At 36.3% G+C, this 27,871-nt stretch overlaps 1 long non-coding RNA gene across 4 annotated transcripts; it reads right to left on the bottom strand.

Moving 5' to 3' along the window:
- Positions 1–5,976: 5,976 nt before the first annotated feature.
- LOC145086020 (uncharacterized) lies at positions 5,977–8,582 on the bottom strand. 4 transcript variants are annotated; one of them, XR_013700272.1, is made up of 4 exons: positions 8,153–8,582; positions 7,292–7,365; positions 6,624–7,012; positions 5,977–6,369 (listed from the first exon to the last, which is right to left on the bottom strand). It is a non-coding gene; the product is annotated as an uncharacterized LOC145086020 (long non-coding RNA). The 4 variants fall into 4 exon arrangements; XR_013700273.1 differs by having other exon boundaries at positions 5,977–6,366; XR_013700274.1 differs by having other exon boundaries at positions 5,977–7,012; positions 7,928–8,582.
- Between the last annotated feature and the right edge of the window lie 19,289 nt (positions 8,583–27,871).

The following is a 27,871-nucleotide window of genomic DNA, read 5'->3' as shown; positions in this document are numbered from 1 at the left end:
ATTGAGATTAACAAGAACCGTCTATTCGTCGAAGAACCGATCGAAGTTATGAATAGGGAAGTGAAGCGTACTAAACAAAGTCGCTATCCGATTGTGAAGATTCGATGGAACGCTAAGCGTGGACCGGAATTCACATGGGAACACAACGACCAGATGAAGCAGAAGTGCCCTCACCTATTCTCTCATTCATGAACCTACCTTTCGAAAGAATTTCGGGATGAAATTCCCTCTAACGAAGGGATGATGTCACAACTAGCATTTTAGCTAGGAAATTCTATTCTTGTGTAATCATTCAACCATTGTAAAACATATACTCTAAGTAGATATCACTTAATTCTCATTTAAATTCACCTCTCATGTTCAACAAAAACTCTGAAAACCCTAGGAATCCCGGTTTGAGTCCACATTGGACTAGGATTTCCTTATTGGGCCTAATGGACCAATAAGCATTCAATTCATCAATTTTGGGCTTGGAAACCCTATTTGGATTCTAAATGGACCCAATTCACAAATCTATAACACCTTGGACCATTTGGACCTAGAACGATCCATCCTAACCCTAATGGGCCTTATTAGGCCGTAGCTAATACAATTAAACCTAGTAAGCCAAAAATGTAAATTTTAGCTTAATGGGCCAAGTATTTGGGCCTCACGGTTTTGGTCCTAAATTTGCGAAAAAAATGGAAGTTTGGGATTAAAAATGTTATTTGACCAAAGTTTGAGTCATAAATGTAAATAAACCAAATTTAGGGGTGAAAATAACATTTATTTCTAAATTGGTCCAAAAATGTAACTTTTATCAAAATTGGGCCAAAAGTGTCAATTTCTACAAACATGAGGCTGGAAATGTAATTTTATGCAAAACTAGGCCATAAATGTCAAAATATAAAATTTTGGATTAAATCTGTGAATTTCTAAACATTTGGGATGAAATTACAATATTTTTTATAAATTTTGGGTTAAAGGGGTTATATTTTTACAAAACTTTAGGCCTTAATTGAAAATTTGAGAATTATTGGCCAAGAACGTCGTTTTTACAAAAAGATGACTTTTTATATTCAATTCAGTAAACCTCGAACTGAAACAAACAACGAAATAATAACAAATGGACATAATACATCGATAACAATTTTATTGGGCCTAATATTCACATTACTTGGCCAATGGGCCTTAAGGGCCCATTCAAGTGTATATTGAGCCCAATATTTTCCATGGCATGTTTATTAAGCCTTACGACCCATTTACATGTTAATTTGGGCCTGAGCTTTGGGTCACATGTTCGTTGGGCCTTGATGGTCCACTGACATGCCTATTGGGCCTAAATTACCCTATTACGTGTTATTGGACCTTTGTGGTCCATTTGCATGCTAATTGGGCTTGGACTGAAATTCACATGCTTAGTAGATCGTAACTATACCTTTACATAATCATTAAACTTCGTATACTTATATATATATATATATATATATATATATATATATATATATATATATATATATATATATATATATGTACCTTTTGGATATGAAAACATACAACATACACGTAAACATTAAACATGGTATGAAAGGTTGAGAATCTAGTGAGTTTTGTCGGTTGGTACCTTTAAGTGTACAATCGTAGCATGTAGTTATAACCAGAGTTTCCTGGAGAGAGAATGGGAGTTTGTGTATAGATCTTTACGGGGTGATCCCCCATGCCTTAGTTGTTCGCTACAGCTAGACTAGGCCAGTCTAGGGCGACAAACCTTACCTACATCAAAACTGGTGCTTGAAAAAGCCAAGACGGGCGAATTAGTCATTATCAAACATGGTTGTAACGGCTCACTTAGATACTAACTTCATCAAAGATTTCAGTATATTTATACAAATCTAGACGATGCTAAAAACATACATACATCAATACTCGGTCTTGGGATTTTCTGAATTACGATACTTTTATATGTAGAAAATATCGGATTTTCTGGGATAAATACATTTATACATCACCTTCTACTTACAACGGAAAAATACTGGGGTCTTTTATCTGGATTACATTTTTTTTTATTTATACATTCCAAAAGCAGCAAACGCACATGCATTGATACTTGATTTAACACATTGTTTTCAAACCACTTTACAGAAAATATCGGATTTTCTGGTGTTTTATGAACCCTACAAAACTTTTCAATCAAATATGTTTATGAACTCACCAACATTATATATGTTGACGTTTTCAAAATAATTTGTATTCTCAGGCACTCGTTAAGCATAAGAATCACAAGAATATAGGATTTTGTTTTGTGTGTTGTTACACACCTTACCTTGAATGTTTTGGTCATGTAATTTAAAAGATTATACTTGATGTAAACAATGGTTGTTGTATTATATTATTCATGGTGATGATGTTATGTTTCATTTATATTCACTGTAATCATATTTCAAGATGAAGTCACGCACAAGCCCCTGGACGTTTCCGCCATCTGGTTCGGGGGTGTGACATCAACAATCCATTTTCTTTTATTAAAGAAGACATTATTACAAGACATACCTGCCATATTAGCATTAGCAGATAAACCTTCTGATAACTTTCTTTCATGAAGAAGAGACATTAACTTTGTGTATTGATCACTTGTTAAAACATGATGATCAAACTTATCAGAAGACACAACTGAAGCATTATTACTTTCACTAACATGAGAAGAAGTACCAGATACTGTAGATGACTTATTAAACTCAGACATGGGTTTAAAATCCTTAGGATACCCAATAAGCTTATAACATTTCTCAATAGTATGACATTTAATTCCACAATTCTTACAGATTAAATTCTGCTTTCTTCCTTTATATTTTTTATTATCAGTAATTTTACCAGCAAAAGCAGAAGAATTTTGACTCTTATTAGACAACAGATAAACATTCCCATGTTTCTGATTAGACTCTTCTCTGGATACAGTTGAAAAAGTTGTTTTAACATCAGGTAAAGGTTCCATTATAAGAGTATAACTTTTAACTGGGCTATATGAATCATCAAGACCATTGAGAAATTGCATAAGTTTCATGAGTTTAGAATGATTTTTAGTATGAGTAGCAGCTTTACAAGTGCAATCAGGGCACTTTATTACGCCATCAAATTCTTTCCATAAACCATCCAACTTATTAAAATAATCAGACACAGACAAATTTCCTTGTGTAAGACTATTAATTTGTTGATGAATATCAAAAACAACTGAACCATCAGCCTTATAATAAGTTTCACAAAGTTCATTACAAACATCTAAAGCAAACTCAGAACAAGCATGGCCAATGTAAATGGATTCAGAAAGTGAATTAAGAATCCAAGAACATACAATTGCATTAACCATGTCCCACTTTAGTGATTTAATAGCATCCTTATTATCTTTTAATTTAGCTCCTTCAATAAACCCTTGTTTATTTCTGGCTTTAGAAGCCCTAGTCATTGAGCTTTTCCAAACCCTAAAATTTTCATTACCAAGCCATTTGAAACTTATAATAGTTGTCAGAGAATGATCTGAAGGATGCAAATACAGAGGATCATCAAAATCAACAACATCATTTTTAGTAGACGATTCTGGTGGTGTATCAGACAAGACTAAACAAATAAGTAATCAAGAAATCAGATAGATCAGAAATTAAAAAAACAATCACACTCTTCCATAATAGTTTCTATAAACTAGAGAAGAATCATAGCACATATAAGGCCAGAGCAAGCTAGTTTACAGATGTGTAACACTGTGATCAGAAGATTAACTGATCTATCAAGAATCAAGTAACAAAAGAAATAGACAGAGAGGTGTGCGAAACTTCTCAAATAAAAAATCTCAGCAAGCAGCAGTGTAGTTCCGATGAATCCAAAACATAGATTCACCGTTGAAAAATGACAATAGGCATTCAAATGCCAGAACCAGCCCGATTTTAGAACCTTGTTTCCACAATCTTAACGTTGACCGTCTCAATAGCGTTGGCCGTTAGGATTAACACAACATTAACCCTAAACGTTTACAACTATCTCGAACGTATACTCTTAAGATGTGACAGGAGAACAACCAGGTTGATAATATCCTCATGATCTAAATAGATCTGAACCAAACCCTAGATTTGATAAAAGATCTAAGAACCCATGGAGAAGAGAAGAACGAACCAGAACCAGATCCAAACACAAGCTCTGAAACCCTAACTTGATCTAGACAAAATGACCTGAAACCCTAAGGGGCTGTTTGTTTTGCACTTACTCAGTCCGGTCAGAGCTGACTGCTGACCAGATCAGCAGTCAGAGTGTTTGATGGGGTTTAGAGTTGGCTGACTCGGTTAGCTATTGCTGACCAACATCCTGACTCCATCCTCAAAAAATTTGTTGCTGACCGAGAAAGTGAACTTCCTTTCCCCGGTTGCCCTTCTTCTTCTCTTTGAATGAACTTCACTCTACCCTCTCCATCGAGTCTTTGATGCTCTTCAGCCTCGTCGACCACCTTCTCCACCACCGTCCTCTCTAGCACCGGCCACCTCATTCACCACTGAACTCCCAACCCCTTCTCTCATGATCGATCGTAGCTGTCGTCTCTCTCTATTATTCTCCCTCCCATGGCACTAAGAAGAAAATGAGATTTCACCCCTTTTCTGTTAATCAAGTTGCAGGTATTACCATTTTTCTAAAATATATAAATGTTTTTGGGTTTCTGTACTCTCACCCTAACCCCGTTCGGAATCGATCGCAATCTTCACGCACGTCTTGAATCTGATTGCAGGTCAAAATCGAATAACAGGGGGATGGAGATGTTGGTTAATTTTTTGTGAATTACATGTTGTAGTCGATCACTTAATTGTTTCCTGTTGATACCCACTTGCTAAAACGATTTAAATCACTCGTAATTAACCCTTTTGTTCTTAATCTCAAAGTTGGCTCGTTTTATTTTTCTTGAAGTTGCATATTGTAATCAAATTCATGGGCTTTGTTTGCGTTGATTTTTTTAAGCTTTTGAGAGTGGTTATCTACTAAGAATTTGAGGTATCATATTGGAAAATGAAATTGTCTACTTCCTGTTGGTTAATCTTACAAATTGAGTGTCCTTTCTTCTTTCTTCTACACGTACAGTAGGTGTTATGGAGCAATGTTGATTTGAAGAAAATTATGTGACTTTGTAATCCATTTTTTTCCTTTACAGGTCCAGCATTATTAATGATGAAACAATGATGAGATCAAAGAATCGATCATTGACAAATTTGCCAAAAGGATGTATCATAGACACTAAAAAAGGTTTATATTAGTTGTGGTGTTGTATATTCTTCATTTGGTGTTAGATCAATGTCTTCCCTTGGATCAAGAGAACTGGTAGGTGTGTTTCCTGGTTTTTCCTTTTCTTTTCTTTTTGTTAGTTCTATTCATAATTCCCTTGTAGTGAAACCAAGTGTTGTAGATTCATCATTATTGATACATAAAAAAAAAAAAAAATACAAACAAGTAATTCTTGTCAAGAGTGTTTTTAATATCATCTTCTGTGTAAGTTCATGAATACAGTGAAAAAAAATCATTTTGTAATTGCATCTTTTGTTTTGTTTTGTAGAATGATTTTCAAACAATTTTGCCAACAGATCTATTAGAATTATATAATTATTTTGTAATCTTTGTGGTTGCAGCTAATAAGCCTTTGCAGTTGGTTGACTTACACATTTCTGTTAAGGACAATGAAGCAATTGTAATTTTATAAATATTTTATTGAGAACTAGAGACAACATAAGGGTAATATGGTTATTTTTTATTATTCAGTACAGACAGTCAGAGAAACAATCAAACATCATAAATTGGGTCAGATGTAGACCCAGTCAGAATTTCTAACCCAGTCAGCTCTAACCCAGTCAACAACTATCAAACGACCCCTAACTCAATCTAAACCCTAACTTGATCTAGACGAAGATCAGATCGGAAACAACCATAACTCGGCTCTGATACCATCAAAAGAAACACGAAAACAAGAAATCACAACATCAACAGTTCTAATTCATTAGGAACTAGAAGGTTTTCAAGAATACTTGCAATCCAAAACCTCACTACATAAACTCTCTTCACTCTACAAAATAACCTCACTGTAAAATCACTCACCTAATCTACACTCTTCGTGAATCAATGATTAAGAACAAAAGGTTAAACATAAGAACAAGAACCCTAATGACTAGAGAAAGAAGAAGTTATTAGTAAGAAGATGAATAGGCAGAATCATACTCCAACTCTCACATAATCACTAACTTATACATCTGACTAGTCAACCGGGTCACTGATCAACAATATGGATCAGATATGACCCGCGTGTTTCATAACTTCACCACATCATTATATTAGTCCAATACTTCCGCAAACTATACAAAATATATCCTTCTGCACCAAATCATAACAAACACAAGCAATATATAAATAGAATACATAAACTAAAAAATATGTAAAAGGATACTCAAAAGGATATAATGAATTATAAGTTTGTGATATTAAACTCTTATAATTTCAACACTTTATTTGGATGAAATAACAAAAAACCTCTAGCACGTATACATGAGGTTTTAAGTCTATTAAATTATTATAGCAATTGTAAAAATATGGAAAGCATGTGATGAAATAGAAATTATGTATGTAACCTGAATTGGAAGTCTAATCAAGCCACCACAAACTTATGTTCGGTAGCCAATGCCCCAACAAAAAAAGAAAAAAAAAAATGTTGGATTTCTCACTCCTAGAGAAAATCGTTCAACTACAAATAAAAATGTAAGGAGAGGCACAAATCAATAATTCTTAAACAATTGTTTAGAAATAAAAATTTATGAAATTTCAAAACCTAACAAAACAAAAGAGGACTTATGGAGAAATGGTTTTATACAGATGGACCTTACCAACACCACTCCTCCTACCAGATAGCTTACGCTTCTTTTTCACCAAACAACCACCACCCACTTTCTTACCCAACTTTTGTTTTTTCGGTTTTGCCCCTGCAACAATTGTATCCATTCTTTCCAATCTTCTAGTGTGCCTGTGTAGTCAACAACAAAGAACCTTGGTCAAAGCATCAGTCAACTAAAACCTATTTTCACCTTGAATCACATTGTTATTTTAGATAAAGTATAAATAACAATTCTTAAAATTATTACAATCACTTTTGGATATTGTGAAAAACGCACAACCATGTCAAATATTGTTCAAAAGTCACAACTATTTCATAAAATAAACAAAAAATCACAATTTTAGATATTATGCATAATTTATGTCTTTGAGATATGACAAATAAGAGTTGATAAAAGACTAAACTAACCTTTCCAGCACCTACTACTTCCTGACAACTGTTTATTGTTTTTCTTGAAAATAGACCTTCCTCATCAATAATGCCTATATAAATGTCAATGAAAGAAAATATCAATTGAAATCCGAAAACCATCTTATATGTAATGTTCCTTGCAATTATTGAAGTTCCTATGCCAAATAAAAGTGCATGTCAATAAAAATATTGTGTCTGTAATAAGGTTTCAATACTATAATAGAATAGGAATGTTTTTATAAATCAAATAGAAACATATAAACAGACGATAAATATGAAGCATTCATGTTGTATGCTACATTCTACAATAGTGGAACCACAACAAGAAACAACCCTCATGTAACAAACCACAAAAAACAAATGAAGAGATGATGATTGATGATCGACGACAAATGAATCAGAATAAGAGAAATAAAAGAACAAAAAAAACTCAAAAGCTTCTCACTTTTGATGCCCTTGGAGGTGTGCTTCAAAAAAACAAATTAGAATACAATTACAGGCTATTGGAAATTGAGGTCGAAACTACAACTCAAAAAATTAGAAAATCACAATACTAAAATTGATTAAAAAGAACCTTAGAGGGCACCTCGATCCATACAACATGCGTTTTTCAAGATTTTATATCGGATTTACCAATTTGGCGATTTCCTTGTCGAGGTGATTTGATTAAATGGCGTATACCCTTTTGCTCTTCTCACTCCTAATTATGAACGTCGATTAAATGGCATATACTTGTTTTATACTCTCTTTTATATGATTCCCTAACGTTTAGCTCAATTTGCAAAGGTATTAGGCTTTAAAACATGAAAGCAGAATCAGATAACAGAAATGAAAGTAGAAATCGAGATCAACACTTACATTAGAGTATTCCACCTAATCCGATAGATAGAAAACCAAAAGAAATATTAAAGGGCTTTAAATTGTTCTTGGACTGCTGGAACCCATTTACCATTAGGTGGTGAGAAAACTTGATTTAGCACAATCGTATAGTAGAACACGGTAGCAGGATGGTCGCCGATGAAAGCTTCAGTTTACCCAAGAAGCAAAAACAAAGCCCTAATCTTGAGCTTAGCTTTGAGGTCAAAATCGGTTTGTGGTATGAAGGGAGCTTACGTAGGGTAAGGATTAATCCAGTTAGATGAGCCATGGAGGAAAGAGGCAGCAATATAATATATGTTGTTGGTTTGCAATTGGAAGCAGTGGGCGGTGGGAGCAAAACATAACACGTCTGCAATTAACGAATGACAACCACTTAAGGCAGTGGAAAATAGTGGCGGTGGGAATTAAAGGTTCGAGAACTATTGAGAGGAGATCCCAATTTTAGGCGCTGGACATATGAGATTAACCAAAGTCGCGTTAACTAACTAACCCATGGAACAGTACCCTGGTCAGGTACTGTTCCTAACAATTGTCCAACTTTAAAATATATATATATATATATATATATATATATATATATATATATATATATATAAAAGAATTACTATTATTATTATTATTATTATGTTTTTTTATGTATAAAATACGCTTTGTATAAATATGTTTTTAAATGTATAAAATATGTTTTTTGATGTATAAATATGTTTTTATGTATTAAAACGTTGTATTTATATGAATTTTATAGGTATAAATATCTATTTATTTTTTATAAAAACATATTGTATATGTATTATATATATATATATATATATATATATATATATATATATATATATATATAATTAATTCCCATTGAGCTTATGAATAGTGTTTTTGGGTTATCCTAAATGCATCAGATAAATTTAATTTATAACTATCATGTGTCAGACTACAACACAAAGTAAGTGATTGTTTAATGGTTAACATTTTGTGTCACTGCCAATTCCATAGACAATGTTTTGAATTTCATTGCTGCATTTGTTCACTTTTTACTTCTCTTTCTATTTACGTATTTCAGGAAACATCAAATAATTTGCATATAAATATATAATTTAATACTTATATTAAAATCATGTTCATGAAAGGGACTATGCACTCACTTGTTAAAGTGATGTTTCCACACTCGTTAACGCTTCGATTCTAACAATTCTATTTTCCTTCGACGAAACCTAGTATTAGTATCACTAGATTATAGTCTAAAGTTTACCATGACTAATTATTAGTCTAGATTTATTATTAACTCAAAGTATACTTTCATGGTCTATCAAGTAAGGAACAACCAGGTATGATCATATCGGAGGTAGGGTCCATTTGGTATACGAAGTATACTATTTGGAAATCCCACTTTAAACACCTCACTAAATTACATCCTAGACATCATCCCCGTAAGTAGATCAATCAGTATAACAACTTGGAATCCCTGATAAATCTTATTTATAGGTTCATAATAACGATAATGAACCTAAACATAAGTTATACTTAAATTAGGGTAAGCATAACTCGCTTACTAAGGGCTTTGGTTAGGAAACGAGCTCTACGGAGGCAGAACTTCCGAGCTGGAAGCTCTTCTTCTCAGAGCTTTCTGGCGCTCCGAGACTTGCTTCTAACACCTTGGTGGTACTAGGGAAAAACCTTGAGGGTTTGGGGTGTTTGGGAGAGAGTTGGAGTGAACTGATGTGGAATAATGAGAAGAAACGAGCTCTATTTATAGGTTGGGCGAAGGTTCGAACGCAGTACGTTCAAGAGAAAAAAAATGGGGCGTTCGTAAACACAGCACATTCCCTAGCTGAATGCAGGGCGTTCATTGCCACGTGTCACCATCTTGTTCCGAGTCGCGGGGAAGAAGGTGTGGCCTAGATTGCGCCACATGTCACTCGTAGATTACCCAAAAACTAATTATCTACTAAAATACGTACATACGAGCTTCATTGTTGATGTTCTTTATATCCACACGTAGGTGGGACCATACTCTACGATTTCGTTTCGACTTCGTCGGCTAATTTTGAATTTATTTTTAAAGTTTTATTTTTAACAGACCAACATAGGAAAAGTCCGTTAAAAATCCATAACTTCTTCATCCGATGTCCGTTTCGTCTATCTTTTTACTGTTGAGCTACTATTAATGAGACCATAGATTCTTTTTTAGGTTGTGTAGGCTAAAAATTGATCGATCTAAAATTCGAATTTCGGGTTGTGCACTGCTATGCCGAATCTTAGAAAAATCATAACTTTCACATACGAAGTCAGATTTGGGCGTTCTTTTCATGCACACTCTCGATTTAATACATACTACGGATTTCTTTTAGATCACTAAGTATAAAAATTAATTTATCAAAGATTCACTTTATACGTTATGCGGTGTCGTGCCGGTTTAGCCATAAAACTTCGACGGGTCATAACTTCTTTGTTATAACTCGAATTTCAACAATCTTTATATGTATGGAACCCTTGTGACATATAATATAACTTGGTTAAGATTATTCCTTCTAAATAATCTTCCATCAAAAATTCATTTTTGACGCTCATTGTTTCTAAATTGACTAGCCCGAATCTACGGGCGTTACAGACATTATCTATATGAAGTCCGTTGTACGGTCTACATGGATCACCAGAGTTTGAGACATCTTATGGATCAGCCGAACCTGAACATGAGGCAGCATAGGTGGCTGGACGTGGTCAAGGATTATGACTGTGATATCCTTTACCATCTGGGTAAAGCGAATGTGGTAGCGGGTGCGTTTACCTGCAAATCGGCTGGGTCTTCGGCCGGGGAGGTGTGTATGAGGATATCAGTTGATTCCCTGCTTTTGGGATATATCAGAGAGGCTCAGGTCGAGGGAGTTTGAAAAGAGAACTGTAAACATGAAAGGATCAGGGGTGAGATCAACAAGTTTGTCACTAATAGTCGAGGGTTATTGACCCGATGTGGTCGGGTTTGGGTTCTAGTTTCTGGTGGGATTAGATAGGTTATGCTGGAGGAGGCTCATAAGTCTCGTTTTTCTACACACCCAGAGCCACCAAGGTGTACCTGGATTTGAGATTGAGCTACTGGTGGCCATGTATGAATAGGGAGATTGTGTGGTATGTTGAGAGGTGTTTGGCCTACAAGATGGTTAAGGCCAAGCATCAGAGGCCGCATGGATAGTTGCAGCCTCTGGAGGTTCCCATGGGGAAATAGGAACAGATTAACATGGACTTCATCACCAAGTTGCCGAGGACAGCAAAGGGTTTTGATGCTATATCGGTCATCGTGGATCGATTGACCAAGGGTGCCTACTTTTTGGCCATCTGGGAGAGCTCTTCGGCTGAGAAGTTGGTCGAAATTTATCTCCGGGAGATCATTGCTCGATATGGGGTTCCAGTCTCTATTGTTTCAAACCAAGATGTTCGGTTCACTTCCCGCTTCTGGTATAAGTTCCACGAGGAACTGGGCACGAGGTTGCATTTCAGCATCGCTTATCATCCGCAGACCAACGGTCAGAGCGAGCGGACTATACAGACCCTTGACGATATGTTGCGGGCTTGTGTTGTTAATTTTGGTGGGAGTTGGGACTCCTACCTACCTCTCGTGGAGTTCTCCTACAACAACAGTTATCACTCCAGCATTGGTGCTTCGCCATTTGAGCTCTTGTATAGTCGGAGATTTCATACCCCAGTTTGTTGGGGAGTGGTTGGTCATAGGGTCATGGGAAGGACCAAAGTAGTCCGTCAGACCACATAGCTTATTCAACAGATCAGGCAGAGACTACAGACAACATAGATTCGGAAGAAGAATTATGTTGACCAGCACCGACCTGAGTTGGAGTTTCAGGTCAGTGATATGGTATAACTGATGGTATCTCCTTGGAAATGTGTGATACGCTTTAGGAAGGGGGGAAATTGGGTCCTCGATTTATTGGACCTTTTCAGGTGATTGTCATTGTTGTCAAGGTGTCATATCTCAGTCAGATCCACAACATTTTCCATGTTTATCAGTTGCAGAAGTGTGTGTTGGACAGCGAGATGGTGGTTCCATTGGATGATATTCAAGTCGATGAGCGCCTGAACTATGTTGAGAGACCAGTGGCTATTCTGGAGAGGAAGATAAAGGTCATGTGAAACAAGGAGATACCTTTGGTAAGGGTACAGTGACAGTATCAGATAGGCTTCGAGTGGACCTGGGAGCTAGAGTCAGAGATGTAGGAGCATTACCCAGAGTTGTTCATAGCAGTTGACTTTGAGGACAAATTTTGATTAAAGTGGGGGGAGAATTGTAACACCCGAATCAGGTGCGCTTTATCTTTAATATTTTGAAGTTAAAAGTTTCAATATTAGCCCTTCTCACTATGTGAGGAATGCCTTCTCATGATGTGAGGAGTGATTTGGACCCGTGCATCATTTTAAGGCTCACAGCGTGAGTAGTTTGATTCTCACGACTTGAGGACAGCTGATGACCAAAACCCTAAGTATTCGATATTTAAGGAAATGAGAGGGCCAGGGTTGCTCACCCTCAGCCTCTCTTACGTGTCTAGACCTCCAGAAACTATAATCTTACTCTTCCCTAAGATCCTTTGTCATTTGGGTGCATTTCTAGCTTGAAGAAGAATAAAATAATAATAAGGAAGTTCTTAATCGTGGTGTGGGCAGAGTATCAACATCATCACCATCTTTTCTTGCTTTTGGACCCTTGTAAGTAGCAAAGGCTCCAGCTTTATTGCTTATCATGGATAGAACTTGAGGTTTGTCCTTCTTATTGATGTTAATGCATGCTTGAGTGGAGTAAATCTTTAAAGTTGGCAACTTTATGGATTCTAAGAGTCCCTAGAGCATAATATTGTTTAGATCTGAAAGATGGTATGAATTTGAGGCATATATGAACGTTTGAAGCTCATTTCTTCCCTTTTTGACCTAGAAAATGGATGATCATGTTTGGTGCATGCATGGCCATAAAGGAGACATTTTTATGGACCTTAGGGGTCCCTTTAGCTTCTGGTTGAAGTAGTCTCAAAGACTTATTGGAATAAGGACTTAAAATGGTGACCCTTAACCTAAAACAATGCTCACCACGTGAGATGTAAGATTTCATGACGTGAGATTTGGAGCATCCCCGTCTTCTGCTAGAACCATTGGATCTCACGATGTAAGAATGGGTGCTCATGTCATGATGCCAGCTTAGGTGATTTCTTTGGCTGAGTTAGCTAGTTTGGGTCGAGTCGAGTGGGAATCGGAATGGGTACACTATCACAACGTGACCAATGCCTGGCCACGACGTGAGGTGAGTTTAATTTGACTTTGATAAAGTTAGAACTAACGGTAATTTGGGTATTTTGGGATTTTGATTGTCATTGGTCATTTACTGGGATAGGTGACGTTTTGCGTTGAGATTCGGAGTCGAGACCTCATCAACTTTTGTGCAGTGTATGAGGTGAGTTTTCTTCACTGTATTTACGGGTCGAAGGCACCAAGGTCGGACCATTGGTTTGATATCCTGCTATTTCTAATAGGCTGAGTATGGAATAGATATGCACGATTATGATAGTTGTAGATATGCTATTCTGGTAGATCTGTAGGACTACCTGTAACTTTGTCTACATGATTATTTGTATATGCTGTTATCTGTTAAATGTCGACATATTGTGTTGGGTTGAGGTCGTACTACTTCGTGCGGTAGCCAACAAACCCTTGAGCATTCCAGATATGAGTTGAATGGCAGATAGGGCATGCCAGACTCATACTGAGGGCTTAGGAGCATTCTAAATACGAGCTGAGGACTGGGTGGTATGCCAGACTCGTAATGAGGGCTTAAGTGTATTTTAGTCTGATGGATCATTTGGTCAGGGAGCAGGCCGGACATAAGTTGTGGGCCCCGAGGGCAAGCCAGACATATGTTATGGGCTCAGGGGTAATCTAGTCTTTTAGCTGTGGACCCAGTACATGCTATTATTGCAAATGTTATGTGTTTGCGTGTTGGTACTTTGGGGGAACTTACTAAGCTTTGGCTTACGGTTTTTAGTTGTTGTTTCAGGTACTTTGGATGATCGTGGGAAGAAAAAAGTGTGACCATATACATCTTCTTGTTTATGAATTATGATTTTGGGAAAAATGTTTTGAAAACTATGATTTGTAAACAATTTATGAATTGGGTTGATTTTAAAAGTTAATTTTTTTTGGTTTTTTTAAAGTGTTACACTTTGTGCTTACGGTTTCATGTTTATGGTTTCAGTTACTTCCGAATCCAAGGGGGAGAGCTCGACGTGATTGTACCGCATCCACCAATATCCCGCATGATTGACTTGTTTTGTATTCTGATGATTATATGATATGTTTTTATACTATGATGGGATTTCTAAATTGAATGAATGACTGTTTTTGATTAATTTAAAGAAAAAATATCACTTAGAATTTTTGGGATGTTTCTCGGTTACTTTACAACTCATTTGACGGAAAAGCGATGCCCGTTTGTTTTCGTCAAAAACTGACATTTAAAAAGCACGCTTTAAGGGTGAACCGAAACGAAATGCGATAAACATTCTAGAATTGTTCTGCATATTTCTGACACGCTCTTCGCGTTTCAAAATGGTCTTCGCATTCCAGACATGTTAAGAGTTGCTTTTTGTGTTTATGAATATCAAATTTCGATGTATAATATTCTAAGACACTAATTAAGCTAGTTATTGACTCTAACACTAAATTAGCTTAAAATTAAACATCTACAGCACTGCATGGAATGTATTCTTTATCGTGTTTCATATTAACTCTCTTACGCCAATAATCTTAAAATTAAACAACTAAAAGTGTATGAGTCAAGAACTTACCCGTAAAACTTTCAAACCATCGAAATCGTGTGTTATATCTTCTTTGACACTTTATTCTAAAATATATATTAATATTCTTGAATAACATTTGGAATAAGGTTTTGTAGTTTGTGCTCCAGTATCAGAAAGGGCCGAAACAACATTCTAAAATATGTTGAATGGCCTGGGCAGGGATCTCTATAGTCTTAAATGATCTCCGAAATAACCTATTCCAAAGAAGTTGATTATTTTGCAAAAAAAAAAAAAAAAAAAAAAAAAAAAAAAAAAAAAACCAAAAAAAAAACAAACTGACGTCATGGCTACAAGTCTTTTATTTGACGTCATCATTCAACAAAATATTATCTTAAGTCATATATATATAATACAAAATTGTTGCCTTCAGTTAGGTTTTACAAATGATGTGGCATGCCACGGCTCGTAAAAACTTAAAGTTTGACATTACCGTAAACTCACTTTTAACGTTATTTTAAACCATCACAAACGGCATAGCTCGTCACGATTTATAAAAATTTAATGTTTTTGTCGAATCACATCTAAAGCTACTTTAAACGATCACAAAAACCAATACAATAAACTTATAATTTCGGTAAACGCATGTTTCACTTAAACGCATGCTTCACCCAAATAAAATCCAATTTCCTTATTTTAATGAGTGAAACATGCCCTCTCACTTTTATATCGACTACCTTGCCATTTCAGCATTGATAATTATTTATTTATTTATTTATTTATTTTCATTAGCCATCTTATGAACAATATTTTTCTCACCAATAATATATGTTTTCTTTTTCTTTTCCTTTTCCTTTTTCATTTTTGAAAGGCAACAACATACTTTGTTATTAATGCATTTTTGTTTTACAACCATATTTTAAGCCCCAACATAATAAATTCTTGGAAACTTGAAAATTAATCATTGTTTGATATTAAGTTGATCGGGTTACGTCAGCATATTTGGTTGTTTCGGTCCGATCTGTCCGTTTGATAAACCCAAAAAAAGATTGAATCGGTGAGCATTCACTGACCCATTCACTCACCCGATCCATGCTTCAATTGTTGCTGACTGAAACACAGAGATGATAATAGGGGCGTAGCTAAGTGTGTAGAAGGTAGGTCTTAGGACCTATCTTTTTTTATAATTACAACAAATATATATAGAAAATATGAAGGATCTATCTCATTTTTGCTAAAAAGACCTACCTATTTTTGCTAAAAGATCTATATATTTCAGTTTTTTTTACATAAGGAACCATGTGGTTTTTGGTTCTAGATTCGCCATTGGATGATAATCCCCTTTGTGCTCTCATTGTTTTCACGATAGGTTTCCTCAATCACAAAGGCCAAGACCCGAAGGTGTGTATGGGAAGGATCTTTCATTTTTTGGCTATCACATCAGCTTTTTTCTCACTCTTATTTCCTTCACCAAAACCCAAGAAATGGCCACCTTTCACTTTTATTTTTTTTTAAATAAAAATAATTGATTTTTAAGATATAATTTTTTTAAAAAAAAAATGATTAATCAACATAAAAGTTATACAAAATTAAAACACCACTTCATTGATTAAAATAAAAATTACATAAAAACTAAGATTAAAATAACTAGAAAAAAAAACAACCTACATTTAAAAAAAACAAACAATCTATGGGAAATATTTTTCATGATCTTCTCTTTTTTCTTCAAAATTAGCTTGAGGGTCGGTCCCGAAAAATAATTGTTGTTTTCCATCAAGAACTTCATATCCTTTATTTCTTGCATTTCCTCTTGTTCCTTCTTTTTTCTGCATATTTTTCTTTTTCGAATGTCAAACGTTCAACAAAGTTCAAATTGTATCGATCAGATGTTGCCATCATTTTCCGCATTTCGTCGGCGTCCATGTTGAAATCCGATGCACCAGAAGAAGTCCCATTCCCCTTCCGTTTTGCTTTGTCCCTACCCATTGGTCAGACAATTTCTTCTAGCTGTAGTTCGTCATCTTCATTTAAATCTAGTCCGACACGAGCATCAAAAGAAGTTGTGTATCCATTGGAGCCTATTTTTTTTCTTTTTGATTGACCTTCATCTCATAGTATAAAATGTTGCTCGTATTTTTTCCGCCTTAGGCTAAGAATTAACAATTTCCAAGAGTCGTGCTATAACACCTTATTTGATTTTGAAAGGGTTTATGCATGGACTCGGCGAGTTAAGAGATCAACTCGTCAATTAGGGTCGTGGTATCATGGAACGCGGGACGGGACCGACTCGGCGAGTCGAAGGGTTGACTCGGCGAGTCCGAGCTATTTAGAGAAAACGCTAAATTTTGGGGTTTGCCCCTATATAAACGACATTATACACCTTTGTAACCTCCCTTAACATCATAAGAGATTGTTTACGGCTGCAAACACTTGGGTGTGTGAAGTAAGAGCTTTGGGAGCTTAAATCTTGGGGTTGTGGAAGGAATTCGAAGCTTGAAGAAGAAGTATCAAGGGGAAAACACTAGATCTAGCATCTAGTTCGTCTTGGGCATTGAATTGAGGTATGAATCTGTTACCTTAAGCCTAGATTCTATTTGAGAGTTGTGACCAACTTTGAGGAAATGAAAGAAAGCTTAGATCTGGACCTATCACAAGGATATGGTTCCAGATCTGGACTTTCATAGGTCCCAAATAGTCATGCCTTGGTCTGGACCTATCACAAGGATATGGTTCCAGATCTGGACTTTCATAGTCGTGCCTTGGTCTCGTTTGATAGGTGATCGCCGATTCACATAAGCTGTTCTAGATATTGTTGGGTTTTGAGCATTCTAACACTTCCTAAGTGTACATGCAACCCTAAATACCTTGGATCTATGTTTTCTCTATTATACATGCAAATAAGAACTTCCAAGGTATTATTCTAATCTAGCATACAAAACAATAACTATAGCAAGATATAATACATACCTCTTTGGTGTAGACAATCTTCATGTAGCTTGAGTGCCTAGTGCCCCAAGTGTGACACCTCAAATGGAATCACAATCATCAAAACACTTGGAATGACTTGAGAGAATTCTACACTCTTCAAAATCGGCTAGCCCTTTCTTCACTATCTCTAGTGGCCAATTTTTCCTCAATAATAAGATGCTTATATAGTTACACAATTAGGGTAAACTCTTAATTGTCATGGCTTTCCATTTCCTTGGATCCATGGGTACAAATACACCATGGAGCATCCATGGACCATCCTATGGGTTTTAGCCCAACTTGATTATCCATGGAGCATTAGCCCACTATACAAGTATGGATGATTTACACAATCAACCCATATATTTAATTATTCTTCTTTTGATCACTTAATTAATCCTAGATTAATTCTTGATCAATACTAATTAAATAATCTTATTATTCTTATTATTAATATACTAGAACTTATAATATATTAATAACCATAAGTGTCTTATTTCTCTCATTCAAGTGCATGACGGTATGCAACCCAAATGGACCATGCCGGGTCGGGTCAAGTCTTACCAAATATAGTTATGGACTTAGACATTAATCCAACAGTCTCCCACTTGGATAAGTCTAAAACTATTATTGCGTATGACTTCAGGAACCAACCGGCAATCGTAGCTCTCAAAAGCTTCTGTCGAACTCTGACCTTGTCGATGAACTCTGACCTTTGTCAATGACTTGTCCATTAGATAAGGGATCATATATTCCTCCATTCTAGATATCATATGGACTGAGACATGGATTATAATCATTCTCTCTGTCCATTTGTTGTTTCCCGATTTCCGATTTATGACAACTGACTAATTGAACAAATCAAATCAGTCCTGGCCCGGCCGAGCACTTCCATTTGTCATCATCAAATCATCGAGGGGCCCACAGATATCGCTTTTATCCCGAAGGTAAAAGGAACGGATAAACTTCGACTCATATGGCTTGTTCTACTACTTGTTGAATCATACACAAAGGCACGTTTTATAGCACCGAGTTACCAAATGCGTTTTTGTGCTATCAATGTACTATCAACTCATAGTAACAACTCATATCTCTAGGTTTGAAGAATATAAGATATTATCGTCTCATGATCACTCGTGATAAAATCCATGAAGTGATTCCAATGAGCGCGGGTTGAATCCAATACTCAGAACTTATGAGCACTCATGATTGTTGTAGCCTTGTCCAACACCTTAGACCTCTACAACCCATCATGACAGTCTTAATTCATATCTACTTCCAAAATATGACCGACTGTGGATGGTTTGAATAACTTAGTCATTCCGGAAGAATAACCCAGTTTATTCGGGAAGTCAAAACATGCAAAGTGAAACACAATAATAATTGAATCCAATATGGTATCAACCCTTTGAACATAAATAAAACACCTTTTATTTATCACCATATGATTACACATTATTCATTGTACACTGTTTCAGCTATCAACTTTATTTTTGAATTTAAAACAATAGTTGTCCCATGCTCCCAGCATGTACACTATGTTTTTTTCAAAACACTAGTCATGCCACACACCAAGTATGCATACTATGTTTGTCTATGATCTTTACTTTGTGAACTAGATCAATTGAACATAACTTCAATGATTCTCTTTTCACACTCCCAAATCCTTACTGCAAATGCAAGAATTCCAAATTCATGCCATTTACTGAAATCTGTTAGATTCTAAACTTATATGCATTGATCCTCTTGTAATGATTATGCACAAAGTCAGAAAGACTTGACAACAATCACTACAGAGTATTCCAAAAGAGATCAGCTCCTTGGAAACATCCTTCTTGCATTAAGTTTCCTAATCTTAAACAGATTGAAAATTCTAACTTTGAAACATTTCCAGATTCCATTTTGACTATCACTTCTGAACAAGAGTTGCCTCCTTACAGACTATGTCAATATGGTCCTTCCAGAATTATCACTATACTTCCAACTGTCCTTGAGCAACCAATCTTTGGTAAACCTTAGATTGTCCTCGACAATTGTTTAATCCTTTTAGTCATATCCAGTTCTAAACCTTTTCCCTTCTTAATGCCCTAGGCATTTGGAAAATTTTAGATCGGATGAATATAGCACATGTAATCGATCCTATATCTGAAGCATATGGGACACGATTCATGATGTCTCACATAAAGACTAAACCAGTCTTTTGCTATAACATTTCCATTTCAATTTGCCAAGTTCTCATAATTCAGATTATGAAAAGGGATGCCGTAATCATAATCGAATTTTAGAACGCAAATAATGGACCCATATACAGAATTTCCTTATGTTGAGCCATTCCAACATGAAATTCATATATATCCTTGACTAAATGATTAAAACCTCACGATCTAAGCTTATAGATTTGAGATGAAGTATAATTTCCTCTCCCTTAATTATAGCAAAACAACTCTTTCCCAATTGAAACTTTTGTTTTCTATAATTAACATTGCTAACTTGCAATACTTATCATAATTATCATGCTCCCACTAACATGATGATTATTAGCATAACACTTATGCTCCCACTAGCTTTGACATGTACCCAGAAATCAGCTGGACTTCTAGAAATCAATACTTCATTGACTTTCTTACCAAAGTTCAGATTTCTGATACTAGATTATTTTGATAAGACTTTATCAAAATCATACACCTTCCCTTAGATAGCACACTTGTGGGTCTAAACAATTATGAAGAGGTATGCCGTAATCATAATGGCTAGACCTTTTTTGCCACTTCTCACAAGTCCATATTAGTGTGCCGGTTAACCACACGCGCTCCACTAACGACTTTGAGAATGCAAATATCACAATTGCTATCTAGCTAAAATCTACTTAGTGAAAGTGTTTCCTCACCATCATTTTCATGAATCAGAGAGAAACCTTATGACACTTAGATTTAATGGTGTATGAGTTCCTACCCATATGAACTGTCAAAATCATAATCATAAGACAAAGATAATGACAAATCCAAAACCATATGGATTGAACTCAATCTTAACTTCTTGCCACCTGGCAGCTCAAGGGCCTACCATTGCTTCCAAGTTGTTGTGCAACAAATTGAGAACTCTAAGAACTCATATGCAAAGCCAACTTTAACTGGAATGGGCACAGATATGTCAACACGATAGGTTATAAACCTCAAGTCGTGTGCTAGTGAAGAACTTCAGGTTTTACTCTTGATTACTTCTTGAGACTTTCAAGACCTTTAAGACTCCCACTGTCCTCTTGACCTATAAGACTCCCTTGTCAAATATCCAAGAGATAGTGAGGATTCTAATCAAGACAAACACTTCACATAATTGGCCTAAGTTGGTCTTTGTTTTATCCAAAACATCACAACTTACCAATTTCAAATGTACAAGAGTAGAAAACTTTTACTCTTACATTTGACAAGTGTTTTAAACCTTCTTTTGAGACATGTCACTCAAGTTATAATCTTGGAGTATGACTCTAAGACTTGTATTGGAACGAAGTATGACTCATCTTCTTGATTTAACCATTTCAACAATTCAAGTTCCTCTTCTTAGTCATAAGAATGCACTAAGATTTCCTTAGAGAACTAATTTTGATATGGTTTCTTAATCATTAAGATGATCACAAAACTGATACTAAAGTACTCTCCCATCTTTTCAGATTTGAGAAACTTTTATCCTTCTGCCTTATTTGATTCTTCTTATCGATCTTTAGTGGTGGACTTAATCAGTGCACAAGAATGTGTACTCGATCCCTAAGTCCTTTACTTGACTCACACATCCATGTGAACAAGTAATTAGTCTTAATTTTCCAAAACTTGAAAGTTCTCATTCATCATGCTATACAACTTGCATGATTCCAAGTTCCGGTCCAATTGAAACTTGGGTGATGAGAATTTTTCCTTATTTGGTACATCTAGACATTACCACAAATGAAAGACTCAATTTCATATTTCCACTCTTGCTCTTAATGGAATTATATAAGCAACAATTTTTCCTCAAATGCCATTGTAAGGATATTTTAAAATAAATAAAATAAAAATTTTCTTTTATTTTAAAACTTTGCGGAAAAACTTATCCTTACAATCCATATGAAAACTTGTTGTTATCTATTCCTTAAGCAATATCTCATAACTCCTAAGAAGTAGCTCAAGAATCCGATCTTCAAACTACGCGATAGAAATCCATCTACGCCATCAGATTCAGCATATTCTTTCTTTAAGTTTCTTCACTTTTCTTTCATTCTTAAAACATCACCATGTGACCCAGTCACATCATGTATCAAGAATCTCAGAATAGAAACTTAACAGAGTTAGATAGTGGACTTTACCTGAAGTAGAGTCAAACTTATTGACTTTAACATCCTTAGGTAAATTTTGGCAGCTTCGCAACCAATGCCCCTTTCTTTGGCAATATAAACATATGGACCCTTTGATAAAGACACACAGGACTATCACATACTTAGCTTTTCTCTTTACCATTTGGTCAACCGAATTGACTATGGCCGATCCCTTTCCATTGGGAAGAGAATGCTTTACTGGATTTCCTGTGTCACTATTGTCAATGTCCATCAAGTATTAAGGAAGTTGATCTTAACAAATAGATAAGATCATTAAGGGTCTTGTCATAGTCTGTTTCATAGGTGTCCCAAAGGAACTCACTATGTGACTTAGAAAGTGATTGAACCACCAACTTTCTCAAGACTTTGACACCCAACTCTCCCGGCTTGTCAATATGTGACTACATCTCCAAGATGTGCTCACACCTAGACCTTGCCTTGCCAATAGGGCTTGAGTGACCTTAAACTTTTCAAGAACTTGTGGGTTAGGGAGAATAATTGGAGGAGGAGAAAGAAGTATGATATCCATGGGACATCATCTTCATTAGGAAACCTTGTTTCAAGAGATTTGGGAAGATCATAAGTGTCTAAACCAGACATCTTTTGGGAGATATTCAAGATAGTTGATCTTAAGTCCTTAATATGACACCCAATATGAAATATTAAGGCTAGGACCCAACAAACTATTTTATAACTTAGAAGAGGTATGCCGTAATCCAAGCTATAAAATATTTGAAGGTAGGTGAATGACGATTCACCAATTTCCACCAAGATAAACGAAATGTATTATTAGGTTTTAATTGGTTTTGAAACTCCTAGATCTTTGAGATTCATTGAACTTTTCAAAGGCATGTTTCAATCTCGAGTGTGCCCTTCAGGTTTTGTGACTGGGATGCCGAGGATCACAAAACAAGGTGTGAAGTAACCATGCAAATCACTTGGTACCCTTAATAAATTACCCCTCAATCGATGTGCCGGTTAACCACACACGCTCCATCGATACTATGATAAATATTAAGTCACCCTTTACCTACCTTGTTAAGTCCAAGTTAGTGTGCCGGTTAACCACACACGCTCCACTAACGACTTAGACAAAGTGTAAAGTGTAATTTCATGGATTAGCACCTTATTCACATTTTTCCTAAGTAACTAAGATTGGGTATTATTAAGAGTTTAGTTACTTAGTATTTTTCATTAATACTTTTAATGAAGGGAGAATTCTAGTCCTGTCAAACCCGTTCGGCTAACGACCCTCCACCAGTCAAGCAAGCGGTGGGTGAGAGTGAACACCCATTAAGTTGCCATTTTATAGGCAACAACCTTATACCCACCTTATAGACCGGCTTCGTGAATGAGGCGTACTAGCGGTAAGACTGACTTTACTCTTATACATATATATATATTATTAACTTATAATATTATAAAGTATAAGGGTTGAATTTTAACTTTTAAAATTCTAAGGGCTAACTTGGAATTAAAGTATCCATAAGTGAAAACTTTACAAATTCCAAAACTTGAGGGCAAGTTTTGAAACTATTCAAAACTAATTAATTCCATAACTTATGTGTTTAAAGTAGTTTTAATCCAAAAACTCTTCAAGTTCCATAACTTGAGGACAAGTTATGAAAGACTTTAAACTAATAAAAGAATTAACTTTTCTTTATTTTATAACTTATGGAATTAATTAAGGTTACACCTTTTTTTATTTTATTTTATTTTATTAAATGAAGAGACTCTTGGTCCTCCATAACTTGAGGACAAGTTATGGAGTCATAAAACCATTTAATTAGAACTAGACTCTTCATTTTTGTAACCTTTGCCAATTTTTATGAGTTTTATGATTCTTAAATGTGACTTTTCATATAACTTGAGGACAAGTTACAAAAACACATTTTAGAATCAATTCTTAGATTAATTTGGATTAAAACCAACTATCACATAATTTTATTCATTAATCTAAATTTACTCATAAAACAAGGTAACACAAAAAACTTTTGGTGATCCATAACTTATTCTTAAGTTATGGAATCCTTTAAAACATTAACACCAAATTTTGTAACTCCAAAAAAAACTTTGAATCAATTTTTTTTAAAACCTTTTCATATCCATAACTTATGAAGGTTTCAAAAAAAAAATAAAACTCTTTAGATCAAACTTTTAAAACTAATAAAATAATCATATTATTTTATGTTTTATTAAATTTTGACCTAATTCAACTCATGAAGCAAATTATTCAAATTTTACAAATAATTAGTTTTTCACAAGAACAAGTAATTATCTTAAAATTTGACGAACTTCATGTTTTTTTTTCCTTTCTTTTTTCAACTTTGAAAATAAAATATTTGCATCAATATAACAGAAAACAACCCGTGGCTCTGATACCACTGTTGGGTTTTGAGCATTCTAACACTTCCTAAGTGTACATGCAACCCTAAATACCTTGGATCTATGTTTTCTCTATTATACATGCAAATAAGAACTTCCAAGGTATTATTCTAATCTAGCATACAAAACAATAACTATAGCAAGATAGAATACATACCTCTTTGGTGTAGACAATCTTCATGTAGCTTGAGTGCCTAGTGCCCCAAGTGTGACACCTCAAATGGAATCACAATCATCAAAACACTTGGAATGACTTGAGAGAATTCTACACTCTTCAAAATCGGCTAGCCCTTTCTTCACTATCTCTAGTGGCCAATTTTTCCTCAATAATAAGATGCTTATATAGTTACACAATTAGGGTAAACTCTTAATTGTCATGGCTTTCCATTTCCTTGGATCCATGGGTACAAATACACCATGGAGCATCCATGGACCATCCTATGGGTTTTAGCCCAACTTGATTATCCATGGAGCATTAGCCCACTATACAAGTATGGATGATTTACACAATCAACCCATATATTTAATTAGTCTTCTTTTGATCACTTAATTAATCCTAGATTAATTCTTGATCAATACTAATTAAATAATCTTATTATTCTTATTATTAATATACTAGAACTTATAATATATTAATAACCATAAGTGTCTTATTTCTCTCATTCAAGTGCATGACGGTATGCAACCCAAATGGACCATGTCGGGTCGGGTCAAGTCTTACCAAATATAGTTATGGACTTAGACATTAATCCAACAGATATTCCATGTTTATCTGGTGTTGTTCGGTGGAACATCCCTCCTTGGACTTCTTTGGTGTGCATACGAGCTCTGGGGCAGATATGATCTGGTGGCAATGTTGTGCCCTGGTGTTGAGTAGGTTTCTCGAGAGCGCTGCTCGTGGACCCCAGTTTGATGATCTGGGATCACTGCTCGAGAAGCTAATATTGAGTAGGTTTCTGGAGAGCGCCTCAATCTCATCTTCTACGTAGTGAGGTCACCTCTTACGAGAGTTGGATATGGTGAGTACATGTTTGCCGTCATATGGATTTTTATGCAACAGATCGAGATATGATCTCACTATCTGAGAAAGTGGAACATCCGATGGCAGTTGCCGGAAACTGCTTTAGAGTACCGGTTATGTTAATTCTGCTATAATCGGTGAGACCTGTGCCATTAGCACCTGTATTAGGGCCTGTGTTTTAAACTCACGATGATGGTTGTTGTTTAACGTCATTGGTATTTTGAACAGATCTTCTACTGCTATCCCCAATGCCGTTGGGTGTAGATCCCCTATTTGCAGAGAACCAGCATCATTTATTGGATGGATACGTCCGGATGGCGCCAAATGTTGTGACATGTTCAACATGGTTTTGGATGCTGGATGATGGATCTGCTTTGAGAGTTTCCCTGAGAACACAACACAAAAAAGAACCATTAAAGGACGTTCGGTTGTTCTCCCGGGACGTCGCTCTGACGGTCAAGTTAGTTTTCTGACAGAGGTAATTTTAGGGTTATATTTGTAAGAGAGAAGATGGATCCCTTCCTTGAGGCAGAAAATATCCTTTTATACCTTCTTCTAACGGATCGTGGGGACCTCGTCCGATGAGCGTGAGACATGACCTCCTCTGATTGGGAGGATCACGCCCACATTAACTAACTGCCTGGTGACGTTAGTTATGGGCGTCACCTAAGCTTTCTGTCACGTCTTGATTGGTCGTGAGTGAATGAGAAGATCACGGGGGATATTCGTCCCTCATGGAGGAAGTGAACTGCCACCCTAGTGCTAGATTGCCTCGGCCAATACCGGGCCATGCCCAAAGTCCTGACAAGATAACGTCTCGTTTATGACGCCCGTTATATTTAACGGGACCATTTATGGTAACGTTAACAGTTACCGGTTGAAAGAGACCAAAGGGGTAGGCCAGCACCCAGATATGTTAGGCAATATATGTAACACCGGATTCTTGGTACGATCCCTGTTTATGTATTTTCTCATTTTGCCTTGGATTCGGCGAGTTGGAGGCCCGACTCACCGAGTAGGAGCGCTTTTGGCACGGGATTTAAGTGAGGGACTCGGCGAGTCAGGTCCCAGACTCGACGAGTCCATGCTGGACGAGTAAAACCCTAACTCGGGTGTTTGCACCCTATTTAAACACTCTAACTTGGCCTCCCTTATCCCTAAAACTTCCAGAGAGCTGTAGAGCGAAACCCTAGCCCCCATATTGTTCTTGTGAGTGATTTTTGGCTTGGTGAAGGAAGTTTGGAGCTTAGAAGAAGAAGGAGGAGGTTGAAGAGTGTAAGGAGGGGAAGTAGATCCGAAATCTACACTGTGAGAAGCTTCCATTCAGGTAGAAAAGTTCCTACCTTGATCACTAGTTCATTAGGTCCCCTTTTGTCCCTAATTGATGGTTTTCAAGCCCTAAAACCTCAAACTCCATGTAGTTATGCTCTATGTTCTGAAAGGACTTCAGATCTGGACGTTATGGACACCTTAGAAGTGTAAAGTCTCTGTGGTTGAAGTGATTGACGTCCCTATTGAGTGTATGACCTCCTAAAGAGCTTGGAATTGCCTTTTGGAGCTCTTAGGGCCATGCATGCACGTAAAGTTTGCAATTTTACGTGATAAGCATACCCTAGGAGCTTAGATCTATGGTTTGGAACCGTTGCATGTCTCAGATTTGGTCTGTATGTGAGAAGGGTTGTAGGGACTCGGCGAGTTCCAAAGTGGACTCAGCAAGTTCTATGAAGATGGTCTTAGACTCGACGAGTTAGATGAACAACTCGGCGAGTCCTTTGAAGATTGCCTGGAACTCGACGAGTTGTTCTTCAAACTCGGTGATTCATATGAACTGTTACTGAGTTAAGAGGGGTTTAAGTGTAGAAGGTCCAACCCTTCGTAGCTGCACGCGGGATGAGCAATTTAACGTGTAGCAATAGTCCCAGAAACCCCAAATCCTCAAGATGGATGCTCTGGTGAGGATTTGGAAGCGAGTAGGAGAGGGACTCGGCGAGTCTGTGCCATGACTCGGCGAGTCCAGTCAACTGGAAGTTGACTGAGCTGGTGAAGGTGCAATGGCAGCACCGGAAGGGTTCGGAATGGACTTGGGAGCCGGTGGATGAAATGATGGAGCATTACCCGGAATTGTTTCGGGAACGGGCAGCAGACTTCGAGGACGAGGTCTAAGATAAGTGGGGGAGAGTTGTAACACCGGATTCCTT

This window comes from Lactuca serriola, chromosome 2 (genome assembly GCF_051521515.1).
Source record: "Lactuca serriola cultivar US96UC23 chromosome 2, Lser_US96UC23_V15, whole genome shotgun sequence".
Classification (NCBI taxonomy): Eukaryota; Viridiplantae; Streptophyta; class Magnoliopsida; order Asterales; family Asteraceae; genus Lactuca; species Lactuca serriola.
The sequence above is the reverse complement of the archived record's forward strand: the minus strand, read 5'-3'. Positions and strand labels throughout refer to the sequence as shown.